This window comes from Corapipo altera, unplaced genomic scaffold (assembly GCF_003945725.1).
Source record: "Corapipo altera isolate COAL_440 unplaced genomic scaffold, ASM394572v1 56, whole genome shotgun sequence".
In the NCBI taxonomy this organism is placed as follows: Eukaryota; Metazoa; Chordata; class Aves; order Passeriformes; family Pipridae; genus Corapipo; species Corapipo altera.
In genome coordinates, this window is record NW_020884896.1 from 8,019,377 (window position 1) to 8,047,209 (window position 27,833).

A 27,833-nucleotide genomic window follows, 5' to 3' on the forward strand; every position below is an offset into this window, starting at 1 on the left:
AGTTGACCAAAAGAAAATAGAAGTCTGGGGTAGATACAAACTTTCTGTCCCATCAACCGTATCAGACACACTTGCCACTAACCTCTGTATCTGTTGCTGCAGATTTTGGAAGCGTTACAGCCTGGGGTAAAATCTCTCAGTAGGATGAACAATCACTGAGCAATTCTCTTTAAGGTTTGCCTGCCAGCCAGATTTGCTTTCAGCAATGCATACAGGGATCTCTAACTTACCTGGGATTGCTTCTAGCTCTTCAGCTTTACAGTTTTCCTTTTAGCAGCTGGACCTCTCTCATTTGAATTTCAGCCTAATTAGGCTACAACATTTTGGCAAGCTCTGTCCATTCCTATTATTGCAAATGGGCCTCAGTGTATTGCAGAAGCCTGTCCAAGTCAAAGAAAGGAATATTTACTGTATTTTCTTTACTGGAAATTTTACAGGCTTCTACATGATCTTAAAATTTGCTCAACTAGTAGATCTCCCCAGTCTCTTAGCCTGAAATCTGCTGGTCAGCTTTATGCTTCTGGAAGCCTTGTTGAACATCTGGGAAGGAAACTGGCTCGATAATTTTAAAATATTCACTTTCCAGAGAAAAATCACAGTCTGAATGGCTTTAGACACATTCAGTATAGCTGAAAATTAGAATCCAGGTGGTGATGGATGATCCATAATATTGACCTAGGTGTACCAGTGGCACCTCCTGCTAACTTTGGATCAAGTTTGTGCCAAAATTCTCTCTGAACACCGAACAACACTTGAAGGTAGATAGATGACTGGTATAACAATAAAATGGCAACAGGAAGCTGGTTAGGATGTGTCTTTGATTGCTTATTGGAGAAAGTTCTTTCTTGAGAAAAAATCTGTTCCTCAAAACAAAGAAATGCTAGTTGATTAAATGAACATCTAAACACTATTATGTGGCCTTTAATAAAACCCCCTAATTACAATGTATTCAAAACAAGATGCTGAGATTTACCTAAAGGAGAACCAGACAAAAAAAAATGGCCTTGAGCTTTTCACTAGTAGATTTGAGCTTTATTCATAATAAAGAATCACATTAAGATCCTTTTTAATATGAGTGCAAGTGTTAGCAAAAAAAAAAGAGCTTTTTACATAATTTACTACATTCTCTTATTAGTCTTTAATATTAATCTGGCTTTGTAAAACAATCACCTTGTATTTGACCAAGCAAGTGTATAATAAAGCAAGTGTATAATATCACAGAGTGTATGCCCTTGCTTAGTAAAACTTTTTTGGGGGGGAGGGAGTTGGCTTTTTATTTTGCTTTGTTTTGTTCCTTGTTTTCAAATACTGTGAGTTAACCATAGTAGTCTGAATCAGTCTGTTGGCCACTTTATCCTATCAAAGATTCTAGCACTCCTGTCCCTTAAAACCCTGCTTCATTAACCTGCCACATTTGCATATAAGGAAACCCATCAATTCATGTAGCTCAAAATATGAATCACGTTTTCATGTCGGATCATTTAGAGCAAGTATTTATGTACAGTAAATGGGAATACAGACAAACAACCTCGGAGTGCCCACAAGGGAGAGCTGTTTGGAACAGCTGTAACTTGACTATTAAAAAAATAAAATTTAATGGGTATAGAAACATAAAAGCCACAAAGTCCAGAGTTTCTTTATGCATAAACAAACACTGGGAGCCTTGACGATAATGAATGGCCTTCCATGCCTAATCTGTTCTGTTTAGCAGGTGGTATTTCATACTCAGACTTCATCAATGGGATAATTTTCTTGTTAAAGAAAACAGATATTATCTTAATACATAACTGCTACTTCCACGCATATCTGGCTTAGTAGGCTAAGCAGCAGGGGTGAAATCCTGGCACTATCAATGTAATACACATTTAATTGCAGGGTGAATGAGAAAGGCTGTCATGGGCAGCATAAAGGAAAGTTTCTGAGTGGGCTGCCTCTTATATTCCCAGGTAGGTGTTCAGCAGCAGCCTAATCTAGTGATGCAGATGGCCAAGTCTTCATCCAAGAACACTGTCTTTTAACTGGATGGAATTAGAAGAAATACAGAACAAATCTGTAAGTCATCTGCAATGTAGCACCATCTGTAAATCCAAACTAAAACTCAGAAAGGTTTTGTTGACAAACATAACGAAAAAAAGTCAGTCTCTTTCCCAGAAAGCTTACTGTCTGAATACAGAGTAGAAAGGATAAGAAAAGATATTTGCAGGTGCAATAAATATGTGCAAAACTGAGGCAAGATCTAATGAATGCTCACCTTGCCTTATAACAGCAGAACACTCTTTTCTTAACAATTATACAAAGTGTTGTATGTTGATGGAAATTATTTTATACTATGCAGATTTAGATTCAAAAACTTTGCAGAACTGTGCTTAGAGCTCAAATAGTAAGCAGTTTAAGGAAAAGAATCACCCATCCACCTGTTTACAAGTTTCAGATGTCTCAAATCATTTTTCAAAGAAGAGAGGTCTGCTTCTGTGACTACTGATTGTAATAAATATTCACAACTTCTAAAAGTTTCAGGAAGAAATATTCTTTTCGTTTCATGTTTCTTTGGTGGTTGCTCTCTGACAAGCAATAGTATTATACTTGAAAAGCTCAGTGATCCCCCAAATACCTAAGATAACCCAATGAGCTAGATGCAACTGGTAATGTTGTCCTCCCACAGTGGTAGCTGACACTCGTAAAGGTCTTGAAAGTCCAGCAGCCAGCACTCAGTGCTCCTAAGTCCCTTCCCCTTTAACACTTCCCCTGTCACAACACCACCCACCCACCTGGCTCTGTTTACAAGGTTTTTTGTTGTACAAAAATTGGAGTCGGCGGTCTCTACAGTTGCTAATAAAGCTACTTGGATGGACTTGCCAGAACAACCAGTTGCTTCTGTTATCCATTACTGAGCTCATTGGTTTTAGCCAATCTTCTGCATTAAAACTGCTGATGAATACCCAGCAGTTGCCAGGGAATAAACATTAGGAAGAAAGCTGAGTAGTTTTATGCCATGTGCTTAAAAATAAGGAGAACCTTGGACAGAACTATGCATATGTAAGAGAAATCCCCAAGTCTGCAGAGATGGCACATGGGTGCATCGTTCCTGTGCCATAGCAGCAGTTTTGTCAGAGCCTGCATTAATTCGCTGAAGAGGAAGATGAAGAAACACCTTTTCCCAAGGGTATTAGGAGGAGTGGTGATTCAATTTGATATGAATAGGTAGGATAAAATCAGACACTGTTCATTAGTATAGTGACCATTAGCAGAAATCAATTGTTTCCCAGTCTGCATTTTCACTGCAAGCTTGTCTGATTCTAGTAATGGGAAGGGGCCTGAAAACCCAAGTGCTTCTGCTGATTTGAAACCCAGAATTCCAAAGTAAATGAAAATAAACAAATACTGTCATTAGCTGATTTTTTTTTCTTGTTCAAGCCTGAAACATTGGATTTCTAATTTGCCTGGAACTTCAAGGGGAAATTAGGAGGGAAAAGAAAAAAAATAAAATCAGAACATAACATAAGCCTGTTCTCATGGGAAGTCAATCATGATTAAGTTGTCACCAATGTATCAGTTGCAGTCTTCCTTCGTAATAGAATTACATCCAGTTTACTTATATTCTACCAAAATAGAAGGTAGATGATATTTCAGCAGATACCTTTTAATTTTTGAACTTGCCCAGAAAACAGTGGAGAAAAAAAAAGTGGAGGGAATTTTTAAATTTCATAATGATTAAGTGTTAACTTCTAAGGAGAAGATATCACTTTTGCACCCCTTAGTATTAATGAAGTGAATGCTTTTTGCTTTATCTTTGCTGTTACCCTTCCAGATCAAAGACTTCATGGGAGGAAAAAAAGTTCTATTAAGCAAACTTCCTATTGCTTCTAAGCAACACACTGTAAAAGGAAAGCTAGACTTTTACCTGTTTTCTTCCTCTTCACTTTGTCAGAAATGAAATTTTGATTATCATGAAAACGGAAAACTTTATACCAAAAGAAGTATAACTGTGTGCTCTTATATTTTGGTAGGAAAGAAGACATAGTAGGTTTTTACACCCACTTAAATACCACACATTCTTTCTGTACATGCACACACACATGCACGTGGACACATACACAAATTTGTCCTGGTTTGTCCTTAGTCAGGTAAAGGGATATAGCTTCCGCCTCCCACTCAGTTTTGCACATTATCCACTGTGACCTGCACTTTGAGGATGGAGAAAGCTACAACTTCATCACTTGCTTTACCAATGGAGCTGATATACTACAGTCCCAAAGGCACAAAGGTCACTTCAGCACTTCCCAACAGAGAAGTTAATAACAGCCAGTACTCTCCCAGTTCCCTTCATTTTCAGGAGTTTATAGATAATCTCCTTGAGCCATCAAATCAATACCTGCTCCACAGTGCCAGTTCTGCTCCAAACATGGTATATATGCCCAGCATGGGTCCAGGAGGTTATTGCCAATTTCAAGCCAGAAAAGTCTAATTAATTCATCTCTGAGGCCACAATGTAAATTAGGGACTGGCTCAGTTTGACTCTACAGGATGTTCTCACAGCTGTCTCCCCCTTCCCAATCTGTTTCACCTCAGAACAAGAGAAGTGCAAAGCAAGCCAGTGTGCATGCTGAATTACGCATTCAAATTCCTGGTGCTTAAACACTTACAAAAATTCTTAATGGCTCAATTAAAGCAGAAACTGCCCAATGCATCTCCTTAAATCTCAACTGCCAGATTGCTCTCTCTTTGAGTGAGCCATGAGTGTGACAGTAAGCATAACTAAGAAGGTAAGAAATTTGGTGTTATGATAACTTCTCACCCATTTAAATCATCTCATCAGACACTGGTCAAGGAAATGTCTTAGCAGAGTAGAACATAGGAAGCACACAGTAGGATAAAAGAAATACCAATGTGTATTCTGCATGTGGGTCTGTGGGAAAAGAACAGACTTAAGCTAAATTCTGTGGTCCTCCAGAGGTCTTACCTTGCTTAGAAGAATGGTAGAGGTCATGATCTTTAGAGAGGTAAAAATCATAGTGTTTTTATTTTTTATTATTTTGTTGATTTCTGACATTCAGTCTTTCAGACACAAGAATGACTGTTCTATGTCAGAGCATGTTCTGAAACTGAACAGATCAATCCAAAAGGAGACACATATTTTTGTTTTGTTGAAAAACTTAAATGATGTATATATATAAATGTTTTTCTCTACAATAGATCTACTATATGCTGTACTACTTTGGCTGTTCAAATTTGTGAAGAGTGGGGAAGGAAGGCAAATAAATCCAACTGAAATAAAAAAATTACATTCAGAATTTTCATTTTATGGGTATCACTCCCTCTCTCCTAACACTTTTCTGTACTAGAATAATAAAAAAAAAAAAACACCAAAATTCAACAGTTTTCTGTCTTCTATATCACACATCATACATTTATGTGTGTTGGTAACACACATACATGAGTTGCAAAGTTTAATGTGTGACAATGGCATCAGTAACTAGAAAGATAGTGTGAACTCCATCTCAATATGCTGAGAAGCTGTAATGAAGCAATCCTAACATATCTCTGCCTGTCTTGATGTCAGATCTGAAGGTTGCCTCATTCCCAGCAAGTCTCAAGGGAAAAAAGTGAGACCATGAAGTGCACTATGCAAGGCAGCACTTTGCACTCCAGGAAGGGAAATTTCATCAGTCGTACTTTGTTCAGATCAGGCCCTTTGTCCACACATCAGGCCTGTCCTTAGAACAACTGCCTCAAATTGGCTCTGTTGTTTTTCTTTCTCCCAACAAACCTTTGCAGAGTTCTGACACTGATCTTTCCTCTGGGATTCCAACTGCCAGCTTCTCAACTCTTTTGGAAGGTTTCTTGAAAAAAAGACTTTGATATTTTGTTATTATAGGCTGAATACACTGTTAGAGGGCACCTTCCCCAAATACACCTGTCTCTGAAGCCCTCTACCATGAGATCTTTGGCACCTGGGTGTTTGGCTTGTCTGTCATGGCATCGCCCCCATGACAGTGCAGCAGCTATCACACAACTGTATACTAACATGTATGTTACATTTACTGTCATGACTATTTCTGAGTATTATATATTATGTGGCCTGATAATTAAGTTTCATGTGCCAAATTTCTGCATATCTGATGAAATGAGACTACTTCCCAAGAGGCAGCTTGTAGAGGAAAGAAGCTAGAATCAGACTGAAATTCTTAGCTTGATCTGATCCCAAACTGCCACTGCTCTCCCAACACATGCATTACTGAAGCCATTTTTCCATCTCCTTTCTTAGCTTTCATAGTTACTTTCAAGGTCGTTTGCTGACAAGAGGACAAAAATCTGAGTTAGACTAAAGAAAAAAAGCTGGGATGCTTGTGTTATCCATGGAAGCTGCCATAATAGGAGGCAGAATGGGATGGGATGGGATATGTGTTGGAGATTAGCTATGAATGCAAAAAGCAGAAGAAAATAGATGGAAAGTCCATGATGGAAAAGAGAAAACATCAGAGTCCAAGTACTGAAACTCAACTTCTACGCAGTGCTACTGTTGTTCTGTTTGTTTGTTTTTTTAAACTTGAATTTCTTTTTAACCAGTTTCAAACTCAGCGTAAGTTATTAGAGAACTGCAAACATACTCTTGGGTTTCAACACTGTCTGTAGTGATTAACTAGGACAGCAGAGTCAGAGCCAGGACAGGAAGCCCCTGGTGACCACCTGAACCCAACTCTCTTATCCTATTCAGATGTTAATGGGGTGCACAGGACTGTAATCTGCACTCCAATATCATGTTAGCAAATCAAAATGCCTTGTGACAATAGGAATACCCTATGGTATTAATGACTTTCCGAAATGTCTCATTAGATCTTCATAGCCGCGTAAATTAAACAGGTCAGGTCTGGCAGAAGCGGACGTGGCTCCCCTGAATGCTGATTGCCTGCAGCTGCAGAAGAAAGGCTGGAGTGGAATATCTTTGCAGCCATTTTTCATGTTCCAGAGACATCTTATCCGGGTCAGATAGACAGGTGCATGCATGCACTGAACATGTCTGTGTGAGGGTCTGGTGCACAAGTCTCACGAGGAGCAGCTGAGGGAGCTGGGGTTGTTTGGCCTGCAGAAAAGGAGGCTCAGATGAGACCTTACTGCTCTCTACAAGTACCTGAAAGGAGGTTGTAGTGAGGTGGAGGTCAGTTCCTTTTCCCAGGTAACAAGTGGAAACCAGAGGAAACAGCCTCAGGTTGCACCAGGGGAGATTTAGATTAGGATATTAGCAAAAAATTCTTCACTAAAAGGGTGCTTAGGCTTCAGAGCAGGCTGCCCAGGGAATGGTGGAATCACCATCCCTGTAAGTGTTCAAAAGGCATGTGGATGTGGCACTTGGGGACATGGTTTAGTGCTACATGGTGGTGCTACATTAACACTTGCACTTGATGATTTTAGATGTTTTTTTCCAACCTTAATGGTTGGAAACCTGTTTGGTTCTATGATGGAAGGAATTTGGGGAAGAAGAGAAACAGTAAGAAGGTCAGTCTGCTCTGTGAGACACTAGACACTGTTCCCCCATCCTTCGCAGAGGTCTGTCAAGGCCCTTTGAAACAGAGCCCTCTTTTCTTTATTTCCTCTAGTCATATTTGTCTTTCTAAAAGTCTTGACAATTCATTTTGCAATGCACATTCCCTAGTATTTTATTTACTCATGTAGTTAAGTATCTGTTTTGACAGTTAAATATTCTTTCCTTGACAGAGCAATACTAATGGATTCTCACAGAGATCAGGTTGACTTCAGCACTCTGAACCTACCCTGGACTAACCTAATCCCAAAGCACACTAAGTCAAAAAGTTCTTACAGTTCCACAGCCACGAAGTCGGGGAGGGAACAGCTTGAATTGCTGCCTCTAAGTCTGAACCAACCTGAATCTCTTGCAGGATTGAAAAGCAAATGCACTACATTGGAGACTGGACTACAGGTAAGTAAAGGATTTGAGTGACTCTAGGGGGTGGTTTCAAAAAATGTATCAAAGATGATACAAAAGCAAAGGGGAGGATGAATTTAGTCACAAGGTAGAGATTGGGAGTTAAAAGAAAGGATAGGTAGAAGGTGCAAACTCATGTGTGATCCACACCAACATACTTCACCCTCTCTTCCTATTTTCTAGTGCCTTAAAAATGAGCTATGAACAGCGATGAACAGGAACAGCTTGTGAACACTCGTGTACTACTTCGACTCATGTAAGCACATGTCTCTTATCATACAGTTACAAGTTCAGTTCTCTGATAATATTACATTATCATGATACGGGAAAATAAAATTTTATTGCCTGCATAGGATTGTCATTCTGATGTATTCTAATAAGAATAGCTATATCAGTCCTGATAACTATGTGTTTCACAGTGTTCCAGTGTTTTCTCTTCTATGATTGCATAGCCTCTCCCTCCCTTTCCCTTGGAAAGGGTCTGACTTGAAAAGCATGGTGAATTGTATGGTGCCAGTAGGTAGATATTTTTCATAACTCTCCATTTAGTAACCAAGGACTCAGCAAAGTCAGGGATAAAAAATTCCAGGGTTGTTAGATTACTGATTTTCTTCCACCAAGAAGGCAAGCAGCTCAACAAGGTAAATGGTCTTGGGCCTTGGCTGCACTGCTAAAGATAGAAATGTCTCAAGAAAAATGGGAGTGTCCTGCTGAAAATGGCTACTGCAGCACCAAGTTGTCATGAAAGATGAGCCCTTTCCTCTTGTCAACAAAACAAATGGTACAGGTGGTTTGGTTTAAAAGGGAGTTTGCACCATAGGATGAAAGATTTTCCAGTTGAGAGACCCAATTAACAGAGGTGACCAAATCATTTAATACATTTTAAACATGGATCCTCCATTTCCCTTTTAAAAGAGTTGACAGGTAATTAACTACAAAACCACTCATCATTTTCTGCCAATGTGTAGATTGTGACATGGTAAAGTTCGTGTTTTAAATTAGGAAATAGATTTAGATGATGAGATCATGAAGTGCAGATCTAGACTTACATATTCAATTCACCAGCTCAGGCAGGAATTTGACTTGAAGGAAGAATCTGAATTTTGACATCTTCTTTTAAATGTAGAAGAAAACTGTGATATTCAAACGAGTAGAAGAACTTTTACAGAGCTCTGTAGGTGCATGGATCCATCTGCCAGAGGAGGCCCAGCTTTATGTCAGGCTCAGAATAAAGGTAAGTATATTAAAATATAAAACCTGTAAGGACTCTGAAATTTGCTTTCCTGAACACCATGCCACAGTTTTGTAAGTTCAAATTTAATTTGAATAAAAGTGGATATTTTCACTGAAAGCAACTTGAGTTTGTGTTTAAGAATATCACTCAAAACTTCCCAGGCCTGAAGTTTTGTGTGGCAATTCCAGCCAGAGTTTTCACATTTCCTTGCATTCAGTGAGAAAATTCATGGAAAGACCAGTGTAGTAACCTCCTGCCCAGAGCTGTGAAGCTGCTGTGAAAGCTAGGGGGTGTTTGAGCCAAACACAGAAAACATTTTCTTAAATAAAAGGTAATTTCAGAATCTGTGGGGAGTCTGTACTAGCTTTTTTAGTTTTTAATTTTTTTGGCAAAGTTGAAACAGAGTACCTCATATATCTGTCAAGATTGAACAATGAGGGGAATAACCCAAGTATCTGCTAGAACTGAACACTATATATTATGTATTTATCAGAAGCTTTGATTCCTTGACCCAAATCTTCATTCGCAAAGCATAGCCATGACGATGATTCCTTGCATCAAGTGAGCTCCCTCAGTGGTTTGATTTGCCAGATGTAACTGTCTTTCAGACCTTTTGTTGGTACAGACATGGGACTTTCTGCAACTTCACTTGACTCCGAAAAGTGCGTTTAGTACATTACAGTAATGGTTTTCTTGGCAGTTGTTTCTTTCTTTTTTATCAGAGCAGTTCTTCAGGATAGAGCTTATGTGTAAAAGCAAGTACATCCATTGTACTTATAACTGTATGTAACAAATGAAAAAATCCTACTCATCTTCTGGACTGGCACTTGTAAAATGCCACTTAGGAGACTTAATACAGCATCAGTGCAATGAAGGTGCCACTGTTTCTGGGACCTGTGGATATTAAGACTTCTCTACTATTGCACTGTCCAGCAAGTTAAAGTCCTGGCCAAGTGACTTTTTTTTTCCTTTTTCCTGAATAAAACTTTGAAGTAAGTGCCTTCTCCACTGTAAATATTTGAGTAGAACCAAAGCCAGCAGAATGTTTCTGCATTAACTAGAAAAGGTCTCCTTTACCACTGTAGGCCTTTAAGTACTTCAATGAGACAGAGGAGTTTTGCACACACAGACCACCAGGTACTGTGAGGACAAGTTGTAGAAAGAATGACCTCTTGAGGACAAAGATCATAATACAAATAATGTTATATACATTTGCTTTGATTTTTACTATGGAAGTGCAAAGTGCAACAAAAATAACTTTGAAAAAATTGGGTTCTAGTCTGATTATCCTAGAGCTGCGCTGGAGAGTAGACTATACTGGGGATTTTGTTTCTCACTAGACAAAATGAGAGAAGTTTTTGGTTGGGGTATTCATAAAGTAGGACTGTGTTGTCATTCTCCTCATGCAGCATCAGCCTGTCTATAACTAAGCCCTTAACCTTATGAGCAGCATAACTGTGATGTGACATAAAGTCCTTCACAGATGCGTGGAGGTGGCGCTCTGGTACCCACATAAACTGGAAGAGAATCATCTGTTGCAGTAAAGCAGAATGAGATACAATTGGTAGATCCAGCTAACAGAAGTTTAGACTAGGATTAAACTATTGATTTTTTATGGTGGGCGTGGTTAGCAGGTAGATCAATCGACAGAGGAAAGAGAGCAGCTTTTTCAGGGCTAGAAGTCTCCTAGTCAAAACTAAGTGCCTAGAAACCTCAACAATCACAAGAACTAGAATCAGCAGAGCTTTTCACATAAAATCAAAATGCCTGTTTTATATACTTTAGTTGTAGTAGTCCATTATGGTGTTAAACCACACAAATATTCAAGTGTAATCTTACTACAGGCCCTTATTCTGCAGAGAGGATATTTGAACTGACCTTAAACTACATATTTCAGCATTGGAATGGTCCACATAGAGCTCTCTTTTGCTTCAGCTAATGTGCTGCTCTTGCTTATTCCGAAGCAGCCATTCTGCTGGCTCTGGTCCAGACAAACTGCAAGGCATTTAGAAAAACAGCTCCCCTGATGTTCCACTGGGTTTCGGTGTCCAGTTTCCTAAAGCCTATTAAAAACTTGAAGGCTAAATTAACTTGCTACCTACAGTGGAGGAAATAATACAATAAAGGCTTCCAAGTAAACTATGCACATCACCATTTTATGATATTTCTCACACTTTTCTTCCTTTGCTGTTCAAAGAAAAATCAGAATCTGGCTCGATAGGTCTACAAACACTGTAGCAGACAATTCTTGAAAACAAGAAAGGACATCCCTGCTTGGCAATATTATTTCTCTTCTCTATGCATGTAGTTTAAAGGCAGCTTGATCTTGGCCATTTAACTGTTATGGATTGTTAAAAGTTGCTTCAGCAAGCCAAGATTTCTAGATGAATGTGTATTGGCAAACATATTTAAAGAAACTGCAGCATATTCTGAAAGGCACTAGGCAGAAATAAAGGCAGTGGGAGGTCTGTATTCGACTCCCTGGTTTAGAAATCTGTTGGGACATAAACTCACAATCAGCTCCCTGCAAGTTTTCATTCAGACTGAAATCTGTCCAAAGTCTATCATGCAGAAGAATGTTTGGCATGAGCACAGGGGTTTCTGTCCACCTGAGAGATTTCATTGTACAAAAAAATTAAAAACCCAAGCAGCTACCAATGCATTAACTATCAATATAAATAAAACTAAGGATAGAAAACAAAGCCAGGTTATCTAGTTATTTCAATGTTTTGTGATGATTGGGTCCTGAAACGAAAATTATTTATGAATTATGTGTCTATGTCCTGCACCAAAGCAAAATTTTGAATCTTAAACATCCTGAACTCAGGGTCTCCCCAGAATTTCAGATAGTTTAGCACTCCTTCAGGTAGTAGATTAAGAAAGCCTTTCTGTGGTAGAAGATCCATGAATGCAGTTACCACTTCCTGACAACTGCAGGTAATGGGACTCTTCCAGTAAACCATTTTTCATCTTCATCTGGCTGCTATTCTGGTCCCAGCTGTGCTATTGCAGCTGCTGTAATAAAAAGTGAATAGATTGGGAGAAGACTTTTATTCCATAATATTGTATTCCAGTTCCAGTCTTGAGCATCAGTATTTAAAGTGGTACCTAAGTGCAGCCCTAATGTTCATTTTATGACAGCACAGTAAGTTACCACCCACCAGCTGACAGCAAATACCTTAACGTACCCCTAGGGCCTTATAAAATGCAGTAGTTTTGTGGAGGTTGCTTATACTTTTAAGAATTTATCTTTACTATAATAAGTGCAAATGTTTGTTTGCTGTTGCCCGACTAATGATAACATGAAAGAAACATATTATGTCACAATAACTAAACTTAGTCACAATAAACTTTCCTTCAGGTTCCACTTTTGACCATTGACAGGCTCAAGATCCTGAGCTGGAGGTGCCTTTGGTTTGAATAGTTTGAATACAGAGTGGAGTCAAGTCATTTTGGCTGAATCATAGACATATAACCTTACAAGGAAAGGAACTAAGACCACTTGTGAAATGGAGTATTACCTAGGAAATGGGAAAAAGTAAACATAAATTATTTTAAAGTTTCTAAGTAACCATCTGCTGATGCATCTTACAATTTCCAGTTCTCTCTGCTACAGGTCAGACATGGGACGGAGATCTCAGTGGTCCACATTTGTGATGCTGGTGCAGACAGAATTGTACTGCTCTCTCCATCCTGCTGGTCAGGGCAGGGGGTTTTCTCTGTGCAAACAGAGGGGTTACAGATTTGTTGGGCTTCAGTGAGACTGCTATTGCTGTTCTGTAGCAGCATCTGTTAAAGAAGCATTAAGGCAAATGGCTGTGTGCTAGAGAAGAAAAGGGGTAAGGCAGTCATATAACACTTAAGAAAAATTCTCTCCTCTCCATACTGCACATCCCTCTGTATTCTACTTGCTAAACCTAGCACAAAAATTCTAAGAAATTCTAAGAAAGTCTTTTGGCCTCTATGGGAACTTCAATGCCCTACATTCAAAGTGTAGTCTATGGTTTGAAACTCTGCTATGAAAGGTGACAAGTCTCTAGCTCTCTCTTCTCTCATCTTTCTGAGGACTCATCACATCAAATGTTTAGCTTAAAGTGGTCAGGGCACTCATTACAGAAATAATAGATTTATATTTTACACAAGAACAGCATGGGAATACAGACTCTTTTCCCTCTGCATGATGCAGGTATATGAAGTAGCAGTCCAGGTTAGCAAGAGAATTTTCCCCATATTTTTTTGTAATCTACAATGGTTGGTGTTTAAAAGGCTTCAACTTTTGCATTTCCAGATGCTCTGGGACTCCCAGGCTGATAAGTCCATCCCTTTGTATTTAAATTAATTTCTCATCATTCTAAAAATCCACCAACATTCATCCAAAGAGGAGAAAAGAATAAAATCCTCCTCTATCACCTTATAGGAGAGAAAATCCTTTCTGTGAGCTAAAAAACCCCACAATATCTGGGCATTTGCCACCATCACAGTCCACTTTAGGGATTCAGAAAATATAGTTTCCCCCTTTATTTCTTATCAGATCAGCTTTCAAAGGATTTGTATTAAACAACCAAGAGGTAATGTTGGTGCTAGGGGTTCTATACATGCAAACTGTCATCATGGAGAATTTACAAGTGAAGTATGCCATCAAAAAACAGCTGGAGACCTTTCCAGATCTTTCATAATCTGGACACTGAGGTGGAATAAACTGACCCCTCTTCATTCCTGTCCGTGAAGTGGCAGCACCCATGGATTTAGGGCAACATTCAGTCTGAAAACTGCTTCTTAACTCATTTGTATTATCAGACTAGGTAGATATGTTTTTTTAAACCAGGCAGAAAAGCTTGCTTTTAGGGGAAATCACTAGTGTATATTCTCGGGGTACAAGCTTGTTCTAGCCATGAGAGAAAAATAAGGAGAAGCAGGCAGACACTGAGAGTAGCAACTACCCATGGAGTGGGGTCGAGTGAAAAACTCCAAGGTGGTGGCAGGGGCAGGATTGTCCATGACCTCTGCTTCCTGGGGAGTTATATGGAGGTGCAGTGTGCAGTTTGGGAAAGAAACATCATATTTGCCTTTCATGCTTATTTCTATTTAAAAAGGAGAGAAGGAAATAAAGAATTATAGGTTGTATATTATATGTTAGATTTAGAAATTTCATAATCAGAGTGAGCAATTATCAAAATTGAGAAGTGTTAAGATAGCCCAGAAAATCTTTTTTTGGTCAGAAATTAACTCAATGGGAAAAATCCCCTTGCTGTGTCTGCCTGTCCCATATTCTGCCACAGAAACTGTTGGTACTTCTTACATAGCGACAAGCAGAATGTCAATCTGATTCTTACTCTAGCTTTAAAAAGTCTTGTGTTTTAAGAAAAACCTAGCTGACAGCTTTCTGGCTGAACTCAGCTTCTTTTTTTGTACACTGAAGTCTCATAATGCTGACATTTCAGAGGAAATTTAGCTTGCTGGGGGTGCATTCCCTCTTTTCGTTATTTTATTTCACGATCTCCTTACTGGATTCCATCTGCCACACTCTCTCTCCCTTTTTGTCTCCTCACGGTTGCCATTTTTAACTTCATTTTTCATCTACATGCTGATCATTATATGATTTTGCTTTTGTTAGCCAAAAAACCCAATTGCAATGACCCCAACATCCCAGAAGTCAAGACATCAATATAAGTTTGGAATGAAAGCAATATTGACTGCCAGGACTTCTATAATTCCTAGCAATCAACTCTAGGCTCTTCTCATTTAATGATAGATAGATAAAACATTCGACTTCACTTTTCCAATCTGTACGGAGGCCTTCACCATCCTTTATAACCCTCAAATTCAAGACAATTAGGACTTGATTAAATCCTATCATTTTTCAGGCCTCTTAAGCCAAGTAATGGCTTCTTCGAGAAGCCAAGTAATTTTGCAGCTTCTCCCATTACCTCCCTCCCTGTTCTGGTCTATATACATTTCTGGCTTTAAACATGAGTTTAATTAAATGTACTTGACGTCCAAAATAATTGAGAACATGATTCTAGACCTTTAACAGAAGCTATGTTTTTATTAGCAATTTGGCTAGAAAAAAAAGGCAACATACTTATACATATATTTATCTGTACATTTGTATTCATATTTGCATTTGTATTCACATATACACTGTATATATGGATATATATACACATGTAATACAAATTCACATGTAATTCAAATTGTATTGGTTCACGTCTCTTCACTAACTTCATCCATGCAAACTAACTTCCCTGAGAAAAGAGCTAAATGGAAACCCAAATGGGTTCCTACTAGTGTATACCCCAAACTATGTGACAGCCACACCACAAGTACCTGACACACATTCATCTTCAAAAATGTTGACTGAGGTTTTCCACACCTTTAGGACACATGCTTTATAAAGGACTGAGTTCCTAAACAGCCAGTTCCCTACAGACTTTTCACTCTGCTTCTGTGACAGCCCAGCCTTATGACCTCAGCCTTCCTCGCTTTCTGGTTTTAATCAATTTTTACTTTTTAGTCATTCTATATTATTTTGGCAACACTCTTAATAGACAACTCTAACCTTTTCTCTCTTTAGACCATTCCTGTTTCTGTAATTCTTCTAGCCTCATATACCACACTAACATTTGCACCTTACGTTCACCACCAATATAAGGGTGGTATGACTCAGATCCTCAGGTAATAGCCTTATGTGTGGCTACATTGGGGTGCACTGGATCTGTTTCTTTATCGTAAACAATTTTTACATCCTAAAGGAAGAGTAATATTTGCTCATGATCTTCGAAACTTTTGACAATGGCCATCGTCATGGCTGTTGATGGTGTTGCCCAGGCCGAGGGGAAAACATTCATTTATGAACTCTACCAAGGTAACAGATTCAGAATTTTGATCTGTTGAAAACTGTGCTGAAAACAAATTCATCGGAGAGGAAACTTGGACACAGCCAGTCTCTGAGGTCTCAAATAGAAAGTGCACAACAGTCACCAGATCCTTTTTTCTCAAATGGCAAGAGGACAATTTTGAGGAGAAAGAAAGGATACACCAGGCTTCACAGAAATGTGATCTTACTTCTGTTGCATACAAAAGAAGAGAAAGATAGACAGAATTAGATTCAAGTTATGCCCACGTGAACAGTGGATTGGTCTCTCCTAATCCCAGAACACCCTTAGATAAGAAAAGCTCAAAGAGCCCATCTGTACTTTGTGTTTGCCATGTAGAACATCTCTGAGCTTCTCTTCCCTGCTCTGTTCTTGAGAGCTCCCCACTGCTCAAACACAGTCATATTTCCCTGCAGAAGGAAAATATGGGAGTGGGGCTATTTTTAGTGAGCAAACCACAGACTGTCAGTCTGCAAAGCAGAGGAATCCATCTAGAGCAGCATTATCAGACATGAGAGCAGGTCAGTTTGCAGTCAGGTTCCATTTATAAATTGTTCATAAAGAGCTGACAAATGACTGAGCAAGGTCTTAATAAGTGATTGTATTTCAGCAATAAGATTAGGAAATGATGACATGGAAACATTAGTAACAAATACTAATTGAATCTCTAACATGCTCATAACAATATGTATTATAAATGGGATAGACTTAGAGAGATTCAGCATTAAATAACACCTAGTAAACTACATGTGGCTCCTCGCTTTTCCAATAGCTTCACTGATGTTACTGTTTTATCTTGTCAGGAATACACAGCAATGCAAGAGAAAGATTGAAGAAATTCCTTTGTCTGTCCTGTACTGTAAAGGATAAAAGATTTCTAGCTTATTTGCACCTTGAGACACGTTGCTTTTCCATTAGCTATCATCTGAGAGGCAAAGTGTGGTCCAGCAATCAAACATGCCCTTTTGGGTCCTTGGAAACATAGGTCCTTTTTCCTGCTCCACTATAGAACATTTGTAAGATCTTAAGTTGTGATCTCTCTGTAACACCTAAGATACCTTTTCTCCAAGGTGAATCTGCAGCAAGATTTTGAACTGGGGACACAAGCAAGGTTCTTGCTTGGGTGCAGTAAAGAGAAGACCTCAGAAAAAAAATAAAATCTTCATTTTAGGGGAAACTATACTGCTGTTCTTATTTCAATAAGAATCAGCATACTGTATTGAAATGAACATTGTATTTCTTCTTTTATCTTTGTTAAAAAATGACAGAAATATAGGGATAAAAAGGGAAAGAAGGTGCAAGCTCAGTTTCCAGCATGTCAGGGGACTGTGGGATGATTCTTTAAATAAAAGGTCAATTGAAATCCACCTCGGTAAGAACTATAGGCAAGTCTGTTGTCTGAAAGGATTATGCATTGTCTTTAGCTGTGGGCTGGGTCCAGATTATGTATCTGTTCTTTCTATCTCAGATTAATATAATGCTATACAGAGTCCTGAGACAAAACTGTGAAGAGTTTGATCTAAAGCCAAATTGCTCTGGGGTAAAAAAATTACCTTTCTCTATGGCACAAAATAGATGTCTCTGAGAAGACCTAGGAAAGGATGAAAACAACATCAGTAATTGCAGCTTTGTAAAGGAAAGCTCCAGGGCCAACTGACTGAATTATGCTAATGATACTATCAATCTTAATGGAAGAGAGATTGTAATCCTAAAAATACAGTCAGTGAGGCACCAGGAAAATTCCTGTTTTTCTTACATTTACTTAGGCTACTGATCACATGGCATCATTAAAAAGGTATCACCTTGCTTCAGATCCATTCAAATGGCCAGGTGGAGATGGCTGGCACTGCCTGCCACATGAGATAATGAGGCAGCTCCTAAAGCTTGTTATGCAAAGATCTCACCAAGGAGAATAGAGCCAGAGACAAACTTTTGTTAAACTTTAAAAAGGCTGTGAAATCCCTCTCTTCTCTTAGATTCTGTCCTTTTCTGGCTCCCTTGTTAAGTTCTTCCCATTTTTGTGTATTAGGTAGTAATGTAATTCAGACCATGGAATGAATATGAAACCTGAGCCTCTTGAGGAATGGTGCTTTAATTCAAATCTCAAACTCAGAGCTGTTATTAATAATGGAGGTGAAATTTTCTGAAGAGGGATATATCTCGGTTCTCTGTAAGGTATGAAACAAGGGAAATATCCATGAGCATGGAGGGGTTAAATGCTTCTATTCATACCTGGTAATGAAGAAGGAATGGGAATCTGATTTGACATATGATTGAGCTTGTTACTACTATCTCAGAGAGATATGCTATGGGTGGCATATATTAATTCTCAAAAGGGATCACCCAAGTTTACTAGAAATGCTTACATAGTATGGTATACTCCCAATGGAGCCTGTAAAATGGGGGAATAATCTTCCCCACTCTCTGAAAAGTATATTTCCATCTTAGTTCCTTTCTGCAGCTGATGGATGAATATAGATTGTACATGAAGTTTTAGCTTCCATTTAATTTGTTCCTTTATCTCTCACCTTTCAGAAAAAATCAATCATGTCTAACTTTTCCAAAACAAAATAATCCAAAAGCTTTATTTTGAAACTTGATTATGTCCAAAATTCAACTCACCTGGGTCAGAAAACTTGACATTTAAGCTAAAGAGCTTGAATATGTATAGGAAGACTATATGTTTAGAAAATGTATTTCCATTTACTACCACAATGATGATAATGTCATGTGAACTGTTCACGAATACAAATAATTGAAATTTAGTATAGACTTTTCTGATAACTTAGTATTCTCTTTGCTCTCTTCCTACACCTGTCTGAATCAATTTTTTTCTAATTTAAAACTGAGATTAAAACCTTGGAATTTTTAACTACTATGGTTTTTACTTATGTACAATATACTCCTGTAGACACATTCTCATCATAATCGGGAAGGTTGATGTAGGGTGATTTCTAAACAAAGATAAATTTCAAATTATTTTAAATTTTTATTTTAAAAACAATGAGAATACAAATGACAAATATACTGACATGGACTGAAACTGTTTTAAGTTCTACACAAATTAATGAATAGCTTTGGGTTTTCTTGAAATGGATCTTTATTGAATATTAAAGTCTTAAAAGAAGGAAGAGATGATGGATGGTACTTCAGAAAAAACACATTTTCTGCAATTTAGATTGAGACATTAACTAAATATGTTATTTTAAATTGTGCACTATTGAATGGATCTGGGGAGAAGAGGTAAATCATAGACACATACTTGATTTTACTTTCAGTGAAGTTTTATACTATTCTATAACTTTTTTCAAGTAGATATTAAATCACTGAGCTTCAACCACTTGACACAGTCCAATCAGATCATCCTCCCCCGTTATGTAGGATGTACCAGGGCAGCAAACAGCAAAAAGGGTTTTTTATCTTCTATCATAGGAAAGACTCTTTCTTTACTGCTAATGCTAATGTAACATCTTGAAGGCTGATATCAGGCTATTTGATCTAAGCACAATGATTTCATGAAAAAGCACAATGATTTCATGAAATTGTTAAGTAGTTCAATAAATCTAGCCATACTTTTTGAACTAGATGGTAATCTAACATCCTGAGAGGTTCAGACATTTCTGTAATGTTTTAAGTAATATATAAATCTTCTACTTGTTCTTAACTAGTTTGAGGGTTTTTTGGTAGTAGATCAGTTGCTATTATTGCAATATGTGACACCTTATATACATCAGAAGGCAACATAGCAAATAGAGAGCACCCAACTTCTATGTTTTTTGTGATGCAGAGCACTTAAATCTCCACTTGCAAATGTCCTCTTTGACTGACATGTTGAGGACTGGATGGAGAAAATAATGTGGTTACTGGAGTTTATTATGCATAAATGAAAAACCTTTTTAATAAAAACCAAGTCATTTACACTCCACTGTAATATTACTCTATGTTTAACAAATCTATGACATCCATTAGAGGAACTATCTGAAATAAAGGAAAGATATGAGGCATTGGGTTGTGGAAGACATCTCCTATGATGGGTCTCTGATTTCAACTACCTTTTTTATTTTACATCCTACTACACACTTTACAGGTGACAGGGCTTTTTGTCATAGAAGAACAAAATTAAGTGCTTAAAATCCACACCATTAGAAAAGGGGGAGGGGGGAGGGAAGGAACATGCCTACTAAAGGGTTGATTTATCTGGGTGGATTAAAGTTGATCCCTAGGAAGGTGTAACTATCAGACATCTGCACATGAGTATGAGGCAGAGAAAGAATTCAGCAGGAAATCAAACTGTCCAGGGCAATCTCTGTGAGGAATGCCAGAGAGGCTACTATCTACTGCTAGATTGATCGTACAATGGAAGAAAATGTGTCGGACACTATGAAGCTAAATTCAAAACCAAGTAGTTAGAGTTTAGTGCTAGACTGCTTCTGAAGTTCAGATCTCCCCAAACAGAAATTCTAAGTGCTCTGCCCTCACAGAATAAGCAAAAAACTCTGTACAAGTTTGCATCCCCTTCTCAGGGAAATAAATTGCTTTATCTCCATCTTGAAGCTGAACCCCAAAAAGCAAGGTAATATCAGGGTAAGGAAAGTACAATCACAAAGGAGAGATTAGTACAAGAAAAGCAAACAAAAAACCCCTAACCAAACAAACAAAAATTATGGTTGCAATACTTGAATAGCTTGCTGCCTGCAGATACTTTATGAAAGAAAAATATTGGGCTAGTGAATCTGCATAGGCACACATGTATTGATTGTCTGGTGTTTCAAGTGTGCATTTGATTTCCAGGATCATCGAGATCAGTGACTGATGAGGCAGTACACAGGACTCAAAGGTATACTAGATAAGTTTGCCAGTGATACTAAATTGGGAGGAGCTGCTGACTTCCTCAAAAGCAGGGAGGCCCTTCAGAGAGAACTCGACAAATTAGAGGACTTGGCAATCACCAACCGTATGAAGTTTAACAAAAATAACTACCAGATTCTGCTCCTAGGATCGCGTAACCCAAGATGTATGTACAAATTGGGGTGGGTGCAGGTGGAGTTTTCCAGGTGGAATCCACCAAGGTCTCTGCACTGTACAAGAGAGATGGTAGTAGGAGAAACTGAAGTCAGTGGAGCTGAGCTCTTTTGCCATAGTTTTAACAATATTATCTGTGTGAAGAAACTGTATGCAGTTTTAAAAGAACTGTGAAAACTCTTCAGCTTTTGTACATGCAAGCTAGTAAAACAGATATTAAAGAAACATTTATGAAATCTTGGCTTTCAAGGTTTAGGAATGGCATGTCCTGATCATGCTTGTCCCTCTTGTTTCCTTGTCATCTGGCCACATGCACAGAAAGCAGGCAAAAGAAAAACTTTGCTGAGATTCATTGCTACCTTTTGAGCAACAAAGAAATACGATAAGTTCTCATTCATTGAGTACTGTGAGCCTAGTTAAGTTACATGTGCAGCACACATAGTCCTATACCAGATATATAGAGAGCAGAAACATCTTTTTTTCCTGTGGTGCAATTGCAATGAGTTCAAGGTACGTTTTACTTTAAAAGGGAGAATATTTTCAGAAAGAAACACCTCTAAGAGAGCACTCTCAGCGGAATCTACTTTTCATGAATAGCTGTAAGCTGTGCTGATGTGCTGACCCAAACACCCTCATAAATTTAGACTATATGGAAGGCGCTGAGTGTAATTATCTGAAGCAGCTAGAACATTTATTATGATAATTAAAGTCAATTACTTTTATGACAGGATCAAAAAATAAACACCACCTTTAACACTTCTCTCGTTTTCCTATCTCTTGCACAATATAATATTGCCACATTAATTACTGTATCTCACCACCTGCCTAGCAAATTCCTAAAGCATGGACATCTTAATTCACTTGGCTACTTTCCTTCCACACGACTGCTTCACTCAGCAGCAATAGAGGGATATGTTCCTTAAAATGCCGATAGCACTTCTGACTGGGTTTGCTTTAAAAAATGAGTAGTTTGTTGTCAGAACACCTCTGGATAATGAAGGATGTGGTTTGAATTATTGCTAGGAAATTATTAGCTCATAAGCAATGCTAGACACATCCTAATGAAATGGGTTGTTATTATGACTATGGGAACAATATGAGACTAAGAATATCTTACACCATTCATTTCTGGGTAAATGGCTACTCTGTTTTGAGCTGGAGTAGAGTGACAGTCTACTAAAATAATCTCAAACTACTTTTCCTCTTCAGATTATATTCAGGGCCCAATTAATATATTAACAAAGTTATTGATAGCGTTTAGTAAGTTTGATTTTCAAAATTCTACTGAAATGTACCTCAGTTTTAAGGCAGAAGATGCTCCATTTAAGCCAAATGAGGTGCCTTAGGGAAATTATATGATGCAATTTGTTACCAGCCATCCTGTTCAACATCAGCTGTCTGATTCTCTGTTCTTTTCTTGGCTTCTCTTTGCAATAGAAACAGGAGTTATCCATATTACTAAAGCCTCTTCCAGGCCTCATGTCCAAGGTCACAGATCTCTAGTGCTCTGAGCTGAGCCTACACTTTCTGAGAAAAAATTCCTCTCCAATATTTCTTGAGTTAAATAAAGACATATTAAAACAAACAAACAAAACCAAAACAAACCTTGGTACAATGAAGTTTAGTTTTGCTTCACTCTTCAAACAGGAGAAATTGAATTAAAAAAGAGCTATTATAAAGAAATTTTATGGAAAAATGCAGCCATTAAAATGGGACAAAATCCAAGAAAACTAATGGCTGGTCTTGCAGCTCTCAATAGTCATGCAGAATCATCAAAACAAATAGCACATTGAGCAAATATTTATAGTTTTTAATAGCATACTTTCAGGAAAAAGCAAATAATAAAAATCTGTTCCAGTGCAGTACATGGAAACATTTCAAGAGACACCCAGACAAACACCTTTAGCCACAACTTTTCAGGACATTCAGTTTCCAGCACCACAGAGATATCTGAGTTCTGGCAGTCAAATGATACAATGAATACTGTGATTCAGGCAGGATCTTAGGCTGCTTAGATTATTAGTACTGATAAAACATAGTTTTGAGAAAAAAAGAAACAAAGTTGCCTACTGGAACTAATGTAATAAAACTAAGCTGAATAACCAGCCAAGCCAGAATGGTTTATGGATCATCTAGTCCAATCCTCTTGCACAGACATCTGTCAGAATATCAGATTGCCCAAAGCCCCATCCAGCCTGGCTTTGAATGCTTCCAGTGATGAGTCATCCACAGCTTCTCTGGGAAACCTGTTCCCAGACAAGATTTTTTAAGACTAAAACTTTTAAATGTTCTTTGTTATCCTACCTCCAACACCATATCTCATGCTACTTCCTCCCCCACCACTGGTAATCAAGGCCCCTTTCTCACTCTGTCAGGGAGTCAGTTGCTGCTTTTCACAAGTGGTAGAGTCTCCTGTGATGGGCATCTCCCAGTAAGCTTTATAAAAAAGCCTTGATGGTCTCAAAGGTGTAGCAGCACATGAAGAAATATATAGAGAAGGATTCACTTTACTGATATCCCAGAACCTTATTTAAAAAGATTAGTGGACAAAAGGGCTGCATTGTCAGCAAGGTGGGAGCTACAGGAAGCATCATCCTATATTGCTTTCAGCAAGGAGTATAAATCACATTGTGGCAGTGATGTGGGGAGGGTATATTCAGGAGTTGGAGATACCAATGGGGAGCTGAGTATCTGTCATGTTCTTACAGGAGACTCACACTGGGGCAGCCAACAGGCCCACTAGGCACCTGGAATATGAGACACTGATGTACTGCAGCTAGGGTTTTATTGCCAGCAGTTTAGTACCATCTCTGGGAGCTTTGGCTCACTGGTGGAAAGAAAGGTGTGTTTTTCCATAAGCTCCACATAGGAAGGAGAGGGTGGATACCTGCCTACCTTGCTGTAGATGCACATTACTGGGGCATAGGAACGAGAGTCTTGCAGAGGGCTGTGGTGAAGTGGAGGCTGAAGAAAGAAGCATCAGCTTTCTGCCCCAGCAATGCCACAGGCCATGAACAAGAGCTTGAACTGAGATGGATGTATTGAGTGTGTGGAGAATTTTTTCCTTCAGGATTTTGACTACACCTAAAAATACCTCATGTGTAAAATAATATGGAGAAGTCCTGGGATCCTGGTGTAGATAACACTGCTGCAAGGTCCCGTAATCTGTCTACCTGTTACAGAGCAAAATTTGGAGTGAGGTCTTCATGTTCCTGAGCTAATATCTAAGGTTAATTAACAGGTCCTGCTATAGGTTAGTCTACAGCATTAGTGATGTCTTAATGTACTTCACCTTGTGGGCTGTTTCAAAGACAGAAATGAACATACTGTGATGGATAGTGACCCTTAAAATTCTGTCTGATCCAGGCCATGTGCCATTCTGCAAGTATCCATGCAAGCCAAGCTGAAGATAAAAATAATTGGGTAAAAGTCAGTGTGAAGTGAAGTAATTGACATTAGAAGATGTAAGACTCTTTTCTCCCCTTGACAATTTTTATTCTTGCTCATACACTGCTAGTCTTTTGGTCCCATTATATTCCGTACTCGGGTGTCTTAATTTGAGTCTGTTCTTCCCTGAAACTCCGCAGACTTTCTTAGGAAGGTCTTCTTGGTGAATTAAACTATTCTCTGCTTATAGATCAATCATTTTTAAAAATAATAAGACATCAGCTAAGTATATCTATGTCTCTTTGAGTAATGCAAGTGTGTTGATAAAATGTTCAAACCCTGATTAATGAATTTAATAATTTCCATAGAAAGTGCCAGAAAGAATGAAAATAGCTCATTGGAAAAGAGTCTGCAAAAGTAAATATTTAGCCTGGTAAAGTTTCCTGGAGAAATTCAGGATCTTAAAGACAAAAAAAGAAAGTATTAAACGGACAACTCCAATTACGGTGCTGTTTTTGCTGCTGTTGCTTTTACTACTACAAAGCTGTGTTGTTCAAATGAACATATACAGGAAAAGTTACAGCTAGAAAGTGTTATTTATTTCATCATTGTAAACCTGTAAAATGTTAAAAAAAACCCCAGGTTTGGCTTCCATCTGTCAAATATTTTCAGTCAGTCACAGCAAAACAATGAAAATTACTCCCTTTGTATACTGATCCATCTCCTGTATTTTGCACTGCTCACAGGTACCCCAGCTCAGGTTCAACACTTCCAGCAGTCAGCTATGACTGTAAAGCAATAACTCTAAGACACATCTGGCTAGTATCTGCATTTGCAAAATGCTTACCAGGTGATGATATTAAGGAGACATAAGTAAGGGAAGTTTTTTAGGCTACTATCACCCACGTGCAGAGAATATTTTGCCACTTCCTCATTCCACAGGAATGTGGCAGATTTGTACTGTTTCTCAGGGACATTCTTTTTATCTCTTACTTCTTACATTCTGGTTTAACATTTCCGTGGTTCAATGGGGCAGTAGCAGATCTATCATTGAATAAAGGAACAGTATTCAACACCAAATAGCACATGAGTACCTGGTCAAAATGCAGTTATTAGAAAAATTAGATCCTTCCAGAAGAAGTTGCCAGAGTACATCAAGGTCACAGTTTACAGTAGCAGCCTGATGGAAAAGATATCATGAGTTCAGTCATTCAGCCAGTAGCACTGCCAGCATTGTACCCTGTCAGAAAACAGAGCATCTAATCCACCACAGTTCTTAATGCTTTTGGACCCTCTGTTCCAAGATACTTATACACCTGTACCAGTGGTTTTAAATGAAGCCTGTCACTGATATTATTTTGAAGGCAATGAGATCATAAGATGATTGTAGAGTCCTAATGGATTTTAAAGACACTTTAGCCCTTCTCCATTTTCAGGGTCAATATTTGAACTGAGCCAGGATATTTTTGGCCAAAAAAAATTTTGTAAGTAAAGGCCTGGCAATAAGAGGCTTTTGAATTACATGAAAGGTTTACCCACATCCCTAATGAGCTTAATTCTTGGACTTTAGAACTGTCTTGTCCCCCAGGACAGCAGTGTTATTAATGGTCAATAAAACAAACAAACAAACAAACAAACAAACAAAAACATGAAGGTCAATCATTCAGTATTAGATGTCAAAAATGGGAAGAAGAGAATGCACTTGGGAACTTCCTGTGGTTCCAGTCCTGTAAGAACAGGAACCTATTTTTGTAATTAACAAGGAAACCAGGCAGGGAGCATCAAATTAACTGGTTGGCATTTATACAGGATCCTGGGATAAATGGCCTTTGCGGGCTCTCTGCCACTGGTGTATAGGCTATTTCTGCTTGAAGGGCTGAGAGTTTGGTGGGATTTTTACCTTTTTCATTTAGTCAAATAATGATGATAGAAATGTCGAGAAACAAGATCAAATGTATAGTGGGTCACTAGTGCTCTTTTACCAAAGTGCTTCTGGTGTTCAGCACCTGGACCAGCTCAACAACACATATCAGAGGTTAAAGAAAATAATAGCCTGGGCACTGTAGAAAATGATAAGAAACAAGTAGCAGGGGGCAGATAGTACTGTCTGAACCCAGTATTATTTCCAAAGGTTAGGAGAGAATGAATAATTCTTCTTTTTTTTTTTTTAAATGTCAGTTTAATCTGAAAGACGCTGAACCTCAAACAGCATTTCAAACTAATGTAGAACTTCTGAAAACAAGGCAATTGCTGATCTAGCAGCCAGGGATTTCATCTTGAACTGACTGTTACTTTCAATACCCTTGTTGCATTACAATGTAAATACACATTTCAGTAAAAAAAAGTGTAGGAAGTGAAAGGGGGGGAAAGATTCAAGGACAGGTGCTGAGTCCTTGGGAATGGTGAGCTACAGTAACGGATGTGCTGAGATTTAAAGGAGGATATATGAATAGCTGTCTGAATATTTTGTGGTCTTTCCTCACTAAACACAGCGGCTGCTACAGTAAAAGCTTTGTGCCTTTTTGATAAGAAATCAGATGCTTTAAAGGTGAAGGGCTTTGTCAAAAGCTACACAGGAAATCAACACATCTGAGGAATCCAAATTCAGGGTTTTAGTGTCAGAAGAGGTTCTTCTAAACATTCTTCTTACACCAAAATCAACAATCATATAACTTCTTAAATAACTTTTAACATACTCTGCACTTGCGTTAAGACATGGTAATGTGCTTCAGGTTTTGTGCCTTATGAATGAGAAGTTGACAAGTAACAGGAATTTTTACTCTCATTTGATGCAGCTGGAGATGTTCAGCTTAAACATTACAAAAAACTTGGCTGGAGGACTGCTGCAGTGCAGGGACAGGCCATGAAGAGGGACTGTGGAGTTTCTGTCTCTGGGAGATCTTTCACATGGGTAGACAAATCTCTGCACATGTACCCAATTATTCTTACTCTGAGAGTGGAGATGTGGACAGGTTACAACAATGGATCAACTAATTGTTCTTTCAAGTAATAATAATAACAGAACTCTGTGAGCGGAGTTCAAAGTTCTCACTCTCATTGCATGCTCTAAATGCCTATTTAGTATTTAAAGGCTCTAGTATAAAAGTTTTCTTTGCAGAACCACCATCTAATTAAGCCAATAATTTTAAGTTCCAAATCATTACAGTCAGGCTGACATTTAATAATTAAGTCTGCTGTAACTTAATTGTTGGAAAAGGTTTGAGATCTCAGCACAAATTTAATATCAAATCAATTTTTAGAAAAAAAAAAAAAAAGAATTTGCTGACACATATAGTTCCACTGATGTCATAGATTCATTCTTATTTTGAATATGATCTGCAAATTAATGGCTTGCAGAAGAGAATCCAGGATT